The 9,864-nt window shown below is 39.0% G+C and overlaps 1 protein-coding gene and 1 pseudogene across 1 annotated transcript in view; both read right to left on the reverse strand.

Moving 5' to 3' along the window:
• The window catches only part of UGT8 (UDP glycosyltransferase 8), a 122,813-nt gene that overhangs the window by 81,620 nt on the left and 31,329 nt on the right, over positions 1–9,864 (reverse strand). The window lies entirely within an intron of this gene.
• LOC102860429 lies at positions 9,156–9,667 on the reverse strand (annotated as a pseudogene).

Here is a 9,864-nt window from a genome sequence, read left to right on the forward strand (position 1 = left end):
CAAAGCCTCAAATCTGTTCCTGAGATGGTTCTGAAATTCAGGTGGGATAGACTCAAAGTCATATTTTGGTTGCCTTGGATTTGGTTTAATTTTCCTCAGGTTTAGCTTGAATTTGCATATGAGTAGTTGGTGGTCTGTTCCACAATCAGCTCCTGGCCTAGTCTTCACAGCTGATATTGAGCTTCTCCAGGGGTTCTTTTCACATATGTAATCAATCTGATTCCTATGCATACCATCAGGTGAAATTCAGGTATATAACCTCCGTTTATGCCTCTTAAAAATGTATTTGCTATGAGTATTCATTGGTTGTGCAAAATTCGATCATTCTCTCTCCAGCTCCATTTCTGTCACCGAGTCCATGTTTTCCAACTACTGAATCTTCCCCTTTGTTCCCGACTTTTGCATTCCAGTCACCCATTATTATCAATGCATCTTGGTTGCATGCTCGATCAATCTCCGATTGTAAAAGTTGGTAAAAATCTTCTATGCCAGGAAATTTGGATAACAGATATCTAGCCAATGCATTGGAAGAGGCCATTATTTGTTCCCATTCCCAATAAAGGTGATCTGACAGAATGTAGAAGCTATCAAACAAAATCATTCATTTCACATGCAAGCAAAATATTGTTCGAGATCATTCAAAAATGGCTAGAACAGTAAGTACATTGATAGACAATGGCCAGGAGCTCAAGCAGGATTTAGAAGAGGTTGTGAAACCAGGGATATCATTGCTGATGTTAAGATGGAATACCAGAAGAATATATATTTATGAGTTATTGACTTTGTAAAGGCATTTGACTGTGTGGGTCATAACAAACTATGGCTAACATTGAGAAGAATGGGAGTCCCTGAACATTTGTGTTCATGCAAAACTTATACCTAGGTTGTTGAGCAAACAGAGCAGAGCAACACTTCTTATTTTAAAATTAAGAAAGGAGTGTGTCAGAGTTTTATTTTCTCTCCATATCTATTTAATAATCTGTATTCAAAATCTGGACTCTATGAAGACAAATGTGGCATTAGAATCAGAGGGAGACTCATGAATAACTTGCATTATGCAGAGAATACAAACTTGCTTGCTAAAACTGCAGAGGATTTTCAGTACATCATGCAGAAGATACAGCCTTCCTTATGAATTACATCTCAATGTCACTGGAATAATAGGCAACGCCATTACAGAAGGAGAAAAGATTGAACCCGTCAACTTCATCAAACTTGGATCCACCATTAAAACTCTTGGTACCAGTAGTAAGGAAATAAGAAGACATATTTCACTGGGAAAGTCTACAGTTAGGGACCTCTCCAAATTAATGAGGAGTAATGATGTTATTTTGAGGAATTAGGTGTGTCTGATTAAGGCCATGGTCTTTCCAATCACTTCCTATGCATCTGAAAGCAGAACATGAATAAGGGTAGTGAAGGAAGAAATAATGTCTTTGATCTGTGGTGTTGGAGAAGAGGAATGAACACCCCATGGACGGCCAAGAAAACAAACAGATACGTCTTGGAAAAGGTAATACCAGAGTGCTCTTTGGAAGCAAAGATGATGAGGCTTACCTGACATGCTTTGGGTATGTTGCTAGGACAGGCCATTCCTTGGAGAGGGACATGATGCATGGAAATGTAGAGGATCAATGAAGGATAGGAAGACCTTCACCAGGTGGATTGACACAGTGACTGATGCAATGTGCTCTTCTGTGTCAGGAAATATAAGGATGGTACAAGATAAGATGGAGTTCAGATCTGTTGTTAAAGTTCATATTCAACTTGACAGTACCTAACAACAACAATAGGGAATATATTGTGCGACTTGCCCAAAACCAAGAAGATGAAAGGAATACGGAGTTACTGTGCCTAAAAACTGGCTGGCTTTCAATTTTCTAAAGAGCATATGAATAAGAACCAACTATACTGAAAGAAGTCAAAGCTGCTCTGAAAGCACTGGCAAAAATCGACCTTCCAGGAATTGTCATTTTTAACTCTTATAAAAGGTATTTGCAATGAAGAAATCATTGTATAAAATTCTGTCATTCTATCTTCAGCCTTTTATCTATCACCAAGTCTATGTTGTCTGACTATTGATCCTTCTTCCTTGTTTCCAACTTTTATCTTCTAATAACTGATTATTATCAATGCATTTTGGGTGCATGTTTGATAGATATCTGACCGTAAAAGTTGACCGATATCTTCATCTTCTTCCTCTTAGGCTCTGGTTGTTAGTGCATATATTTGAATGATAGTGATATTAAGAGGTTTTCCTTATATGTGTATTGTTATTATGCTTTCACTTTACTTCAAGATGAATCTAGAAATGGTCTTTTTAGCCATCAATGTGACCTCGTTTTTCCTTACCTTTTCATTTCTGGCATAGTATTTCAAGTGACTGTCTGATTCAAAATGTCCCATGCCAATCCATCTTAGTTCATTGATGCTTAATATGTTAATATTTATGCATTCCATTTCTTCCTTAGCAATATCTAATTATTCTATACTTGGACCAGGAAGCAATCATCAGAACAGAGCAAGGAAACACTTCATGGTTCAAAATCAGGAAAGGAGTGCATCAAAGATGTCTCCTGTTTCTATATCTTTTCAATCTATATATGCAGAGCAGATCATTCAGGAGATTGAGCTTTATGAGGAGGAATGTGGTATCAGAATTGGAGGAAGATTCAGCAACACCTGTGTTACGCAGATGATACAGTCTTGTTTGCGGAAACTGAGGAGGACCTGAAGCATTTGTTGCAGAAGGTCAAAGACTCCACTCTCCAAAATGAATTAAAGTTCAACATCAAGAAGACAAAGATTCTCACCACTGGGCCAATTGGTAGTACCATGATAGATGGAGAAGAACTCACATAGATTAACAACTTCAGCTTGCTAGACTCTACAATAAATCCTTTTGACAACAGCAGTCAGGAAAACAAAAGACAAATTACGTTAGGAAAATCTGCTGTCAGAGACATTTCCAGAGTGCTGAAGAGCAAAGATGTTAGACTTGAGACTAAGGTGTGCCTGATACAGACCATGGTCTTTGTAATTACTAACTTGCTATGCATCAGAGAGCTGGACAATTGCTAATGATATCAGAAGAAATGATGTCTTTGAGTTCCAGTGCTGGAGAAGAGTATTGAACATTCCATGGACTGCCAAAAAGTAAACATGTTTGTCCTGGAGGTGGTAAATCTAAGCTGCTCTTTGGAGGAAAGAATTTTGAAGTTCCAACTCACATAGTTTGGGCATGCTTTCAGGAGGGACCAGTCCTTGGACTTCATGCTTGAAAGGGTGGAGGGATGGTATAGGAATGGAAGACTCTGAATGAAATGGATTGACACAGTGACTGGAAAACAGAGGCAGGTGTGACAGAGAGAGTGAGACTGGCTCAGCATAGGGCAGGGCTCAGAGCTACTGTGTACAGGATTGCTACAAGTTGCAGCTGAGCTGACTAGAGAACACATAACAACAACTTACAGATAAGTACATCTTTTTGGTGTTCTCTATTTTCAGTTAAGATACATCCAACATCAGCACAGATATCCCTTATGCCACGTCTTCTCTGAATCTAGTTTGAATTTGGCAGTTCCTTGGAGAGGTACTGTCCAGATGTTTTTAAAATGATACTAAGCAAGATTTTACTTGCATGTAATATTAGATAGATATGACGTAAAATTGATGGATATAAGTAAGCATGGAGGCTTCATCACAACACTTTCTTTTTTACATTACCATTTATATATTAGAACAATTGCGAATTAGTCAAGAAAATAGCAACCTGTTATATTATTTAAAGATTAATTAGTTAATGTTAGAGTGTATTAGATTCATGGAAGTAGGATTATGTTATTAAAAGATCAAGGGTAGAGAATATGATCGTAGCCTCAGCTATTTTATTATGCACACATGAAACAATGAACCATTTCCAGAAAACTGGAAGAAGTGGGCTAAAAAGAAACAATGGGGTGGTTGACATTTCTAAGGAGGAATCACCAATATTTCCTGACACCAGAAAGAACTCATTGAAGGGATTTAAAGAACATGCATATAATTTTATGTGTTTTCCAAGGAGATTAAATAATATATTAAAAATATTGCATGCTAGTTAAAGCAATCAAATTTCTATACTACACAGTATTTTCAATCTTAGCTTCTCCACCATCTGGTAAATGCATATAAAATATTTTAAATGTATTCATTCAGTTAACAGAAATTCACTGCTCTCAGAAAGAAAGAAAAAACAAACAAATACATTATTTGCTTTGGCTGTGTAATAGTAAAGCTTCCTTAATTAAGTTCCATGGAAACTATTTAAGGGTTAAGCATCATTGGCCTCATTAAAGAGAATATATAATTAGACATTTTTAATTCCTAGAAATTTATCTTTGTCTGCAAGATGGAATGTGCCCAGACATATGAACTTCTGCCTATTAATATATACTGAAATACTAGATTTCTATGGTTTTATAATTATCCCAATAATTCAGGTTACTTATTTAGGTGGTTTTGCTCACTATCAACTAGTTGTCATTAAGTTGGAAACGACTCAGTATTGATCCTACGTTATGCTTCCAAGGATGTAAATCTGTGAAAGGAGACTCTTCATCTTTCTCCAGCAGAAAGAACCCTGGTGGTTTTGAACCACCAGAGAGGCTTCTGCTTAGGTGAGCAGCTCAGATTCCTACAGAATATAAATATTGACAGAGTTTAATCAATTCTATGTGTCACCATTATAATGCGAACTTTTGTTCTAGTTCCCCTGGACACGCACATTTTATGCCAGTGCCCTTTTCTCACATACAGTCATTCTGTTTTTAAAATTTAATGTAAGCAAACAAACAAACAAAAATGGTGCGAATGGTGAATTCAGTCCTGAGCTCTGCCCCTTAAGTTTTTAGCTTTGACTTCAAACCAAAAATACACAAATTCAAATTTTGCTACATAATAAGAACAAAAAAAAGGTATTTTGTTATCATTCCATATTTTATTAGAGATTTCTTTTTTAAATTGTGCCAAGAAATCTGGAGAACAACAACTTGGCAAACTGACTGGAAGAGATCTATATTTGTTCCCATTCCAAAGATGGGTGACCCAACTGAGTGTGGAAACTACAGAACAATATCATTTATTTCACATGCAAGCAAGATTCTACTGAAGATTATCCAAAAATGACTGTAACAGCACATCAGCAGAGAACTGCCCGAAGTCCAGGCTGGTTTCAGAAAGGGTCATGGTACTAGGGATATTGTAGCTGATGTTAGATGGATCTTGGCTGAAAGCAGATTATACTAGAGGAATGTATACCTGTGTTTCATTGACTATGCAGAGGCGTTTGACTGTGTGGATCATAACAAACTGTAGCTGACTCTGAGAAGAATGGGAATCCCAGAACACTTGATCGTGCTGATGTGAAACCTACACTTGGACCAGGAGGCAGTCGTCAGAACAGAGCAAGGAAACACTGCATGGCTCAAAATTGAGAAGGGCGTACACCAGGGATGTGTCCTGTCTCCACACATTTTCAACCTGTATGCAGAACAGATCACCAGGGAGGCAGGGCCCTACAAGAAGAAATATGTGATCAAGATTGGTAGAAGATCTATCAACAATCTGTGTTATGCAGATGACACACCCCTTATTGCTGAAACTGAGGAGGACCTGAAACACTTATTGCAGAGGATCAAGGACTGCAACCTACAATATGGATTGAGGCTCAATGTCAAGAAGACAAAGATTCTCACCACTGGACCAATTGGTAACATCAGGATGGATGGTGAAGAGATTGAGATTGTTCACAGCTTCAGTTTGCTTGCTTGGCTCCACAGTCAACACTCTTGGCACTAGCAGCCAGAAAATTAAAAAAATGTATTGCAATGGGAAAGTCTGCTGTTAGGGACCTCTCTAAAGTACTCAAGAGCAATGGTGTCTTTCTGGAGACTAAGGTGCGCCTGATAACTGCCATGGTCTTTGCAATCACTTGTTATACATCAGGGAGTTGGACAATGACTAGGGAGGATAGAAGGAGAATTGATGCCTTTGAGCTGTGGTGCTGGAGAAGAGTATTGTATGTACCCTGGACTGCCAAGAAAACAGATTCATCCTGGTGAGGGTTAAACCAGGCTACTCCTTGGAAGCAAGGATTCTGGGGCTTTGTCTGACATACTTTGAACATGTTGTAAGGAGAGACAGGTCCTTGGAGAGGAACATCATGCTTGGTAGGGTAGAGGGACAGCACAGGAGGGGAAGACCCTCTGTGACGTGGTTTGATTCAGTGACTAGGGTAATTGGGATGGGTGTGTCAGAAGCAACGCGATTGGCACAGGATAGAGCATGGTTTAGGGCTGTTGTACATATGGTCACTTTGAGTCACAAACGACTCGATGGCACATAACAACAAAGGAAAACAAAGCAAAATGACAAAAAAATTAACAGAATTATTTGTAATTTTGTTCTGATTTAACTGTGATATTGAAATATCTCATAACTTTTCTCTTTTTTTCATAAAGCAGAGGCTCCATATTATTAGAAGTATTTTTTAAATGCAAGAGAAAATTTAACTTACACAATTCATTCTATTTTATTTATTTTACCACACTCTCTTTATTTAAAGGCCTTCAAAATATATTCTTGCACATCAGCAAGAAAAGTAAAACCGTAAACTTCAATAAATAAGGGGCAAGTTTATTTACTGAAGCGTTTAGGGCCAGTTTACTCAGCTGTTTATGCCAGGTGACTAATTGTATAGGTTCTTATTCAAGTGAAAACAGAAGTAAAATTCAGGAAGCAAAATACTCGACAGCTCAAATTAGTAAAGAGAACAGTTTTAGCTGAAGAGGTTCATATTTGACAGAACAGAACAACAATCATAACTGTACGTTCACCTTACTACGACACTAACTCAACTATTTGTCATTGACTTGAAACAGACTGATAGCTAATCCTCCAGTAGATTTTTAGGAAATAACATAGGAGGAGCTTGCTCATCTTTCTCCCGAGGAAGAGCTAGTCAATTAAAACTGTCTGCCTTTGTTTTGCAAGTACAACTCCTTACTCACTAAACCAAGAGAGATTCCTTTCAACGCTAACTAATATCTATTAACCACGGGGTTTGACTTTTGGTAATACTGTGGGGTAAGCCTTGTGCTCCTAACCATTGGTTCTGTGGTTTAAATCCAGAAAGAAGTGGTTTAAAACCTTGAGGAAGAAATAGGAGGCGTTCTACACCCACAAGATTTACAGTCTGAGAAACTCCACAGGACAGATCAACTTTGCCCTATGAATTATTGCTATGAATTGTAAATGAGTGTGTGAGTGGTGATAGGATCATTTTCTCAACTACAATTAAATTTGTTTTAAATTTTGAAAATACTGTTTTCTCCATTCTGAAGAAAACCTGAAGTATTTGCTGTAGAAGGCCAAGGACTGTAGTCTTCAATATGGATTGAAGCTCAACATCAAAAAGAAAAGATTCTTACCACTAAGCCAATTGGCAGCACCATGATAGATGGAGAAGAGATTGAGGTTGTTGACAATTACAGCTTGCTTGACTCCGCAGTCAACATTCTTGGCACCAGCAGTCAGGAAAGAGTAAGACGAACTGCACTTGAAAAATATGCTGTCAGGGACTTCTCCATAGTACTGAGAAGCAACAAAGTATGCCTCATCTAGGACATCATCTTCCCAATTACTTGCTATGAATCAGACAGCTAAACAATGGCTAAGGATGACAGAAGAAGACTGATGCCTTTGAGTTGTGCTGCCAGTGAACATACCATGACCGTCAAGAAAACAAATAGGTCTGTTTAAAGAGGGTGAAACTGAGTTTCTCTTTGGAGGTTATCATTTTGAAGCTCCATCTCACATACTCTGGAAACATGTCCAGGAGGGACGAGTCTTTGGAGAAAGACATCATGCTTGGAAGGGTGGAGGGACAAGGAGAGGAAGACCCTAGATGAGATGGATTGAGACGGTAACTGGGGCAATGGAGGGTAGGTGTGTAAAAGGCAGTGAGACTGACTCAGGTTAGGGTAGACTTCAGAGCTGTTGTACACAGATAGGATTGCTATGAGTCACAGGTGACCCGATGGAACATAACAACAACTCCAATAATTTTCCTACTAATTTACTGCAGTGGCTGACTTTTCATTTGTGAATCAGTAAATATCTTCAGGGCACTGTGAGTTTTCATTCCACTAAGAAAAGAAATCACAAACAACTATCATCCTGTCAAGTTAACAGACTGAGAGTCTTGAAGTCAGAAGTTCAAATCCACAAACTGCTCCTCAGGAGAAAAATGAGACTGTCTTTATCCAAAAGAGGATTACAGCCTTAAAACTTCTAAGGGGCAGGTCTCTTCTATTCTTTGAGGATCCTGTGAGTCACAATAAACTTAATGGCAATGAGTTTGTGTGAAGTTGTACTTAAAAGGTTAACATTCAAGAAATACTGTCTCAGAAACTTTAATTCTCGATTCTCTATGTTCAAATACATAAAAGCAAAACTTAGAAAATAATCTGTTATTTATTCAAGCTCAAAAACTCAATGCTATCAATTCTTCTCAAACTTCCAATGACCTTCCTTTGGGTTTCAAAGGCTGTAAATCCTACGAAGAGACTACTCACCTTCTTGATGAGATGTTGTGGGGACATTTAAACACCAGAGACTTACACTCTATTGGTGAACAATACAACTCCTTACAAATTAGGCCACCAGAATCCCCCTATTTAATAATCTCCAAATTAGAATTTCTTTCTGCCAAACAGTTAATAGTTTGTCGATAAACAGTTAAGTGTGTTTAATAAGTTTTTACAGAACCCTAAGATTAAGCATAGATTTGCCAACTGTTGTGTTTTTTAAAAAATAATAAACGAATTAGTTATTATATTAGCTTTTGCTTATTAGGTTTTTAAACAGTGTCATTCAAAACTATGGCATTTGTCCTAAACTTTTAACAATGATTAAAATCGTACAAATACTAGGGTTTCAATTTTATGGCGAGAATATCCTTTATTTTTAGTGATATTTTCTAGGATAGATTTTTTTTTTTCACGTAAACGGCTGTTTATTAGCACTGTCACTGGGTGACAAGTAGTTTCCAGTAAATATATAGAGCTGTTCGCCGGTGACAGACAAGCCAAGAGTGGAGCAGGATGCACGTGGCCTTATTTTTTCCATTCATTCTTCTCATAGTCCCACTTGGCGGCGAAGCCCTGGATTGGGTTGGCCTTCATGTCCAGCATCCGCTTGGTCTGCATGGCCACCCAGTCCTCGTCTAAGGTGTGCGACGGACGGGGCCGTACACATAGCGCTTCATCCAAATGACGACGAAGGCTGCGAGGCCGATGAAGAAGAGCGCGCCGCCCACCACCGTCTTCCACTCATTCGTGGTCCTGTTCATCTCAGCAAAGGTCTCATTGAACTTCATGTGGTACAGCTCCACTTTCTCCTCCATGGAGAGTGCGCTCCAGGCAGCCTTCTCCTTCTCCTTCAGGGCCTTCTGCTGGGCTGAGAGGTTCCTGACGTAGGCCACATGGGGCAGCGGGTAGTCACGACGGTCGACGTATGCCGGCAGGGTATAGTCTTCAGACTTCACAACGCTTCCGTGCGCTCACAGGCACACTGAGGTGGAGATGGCGCGCTTGCCAACGAGGCTCAATACCCTGGTGGCCAACATTCTGCCGCAGGCTTCCATCCACTGGCTACCGCTACCTCCCTCTGCGCCCCAGCGGCTCGCGACCGGAATAGAGCGAGGCGGCGCCGCAAAGCACCACGGGATAGGATAGATTTTTGGATCACACAAAATCCAACAATATATGATCCTATCATATACATTCTTTTTTATTATTATTTTTTAAAAAGTGTTCTTTAATT

This window comes from Elephantulus edwardii, unplaced genomic scaffold (assembly GCF_000299155.1).
Source record: "Elephantulus edwardii isolate Elephantulus edwardi_28Jun2011 unplaced genomic scaffold, EleEdw1.0 scaffold00012, whole genome shotgun sequence".
Classification (NCBI taxonomy): Eukaryota; Metazoa; Chordata; class Mammalia; order Macroscelidea; family Macroscelididae; genus Elephantulus; species Elephantulus edwardii.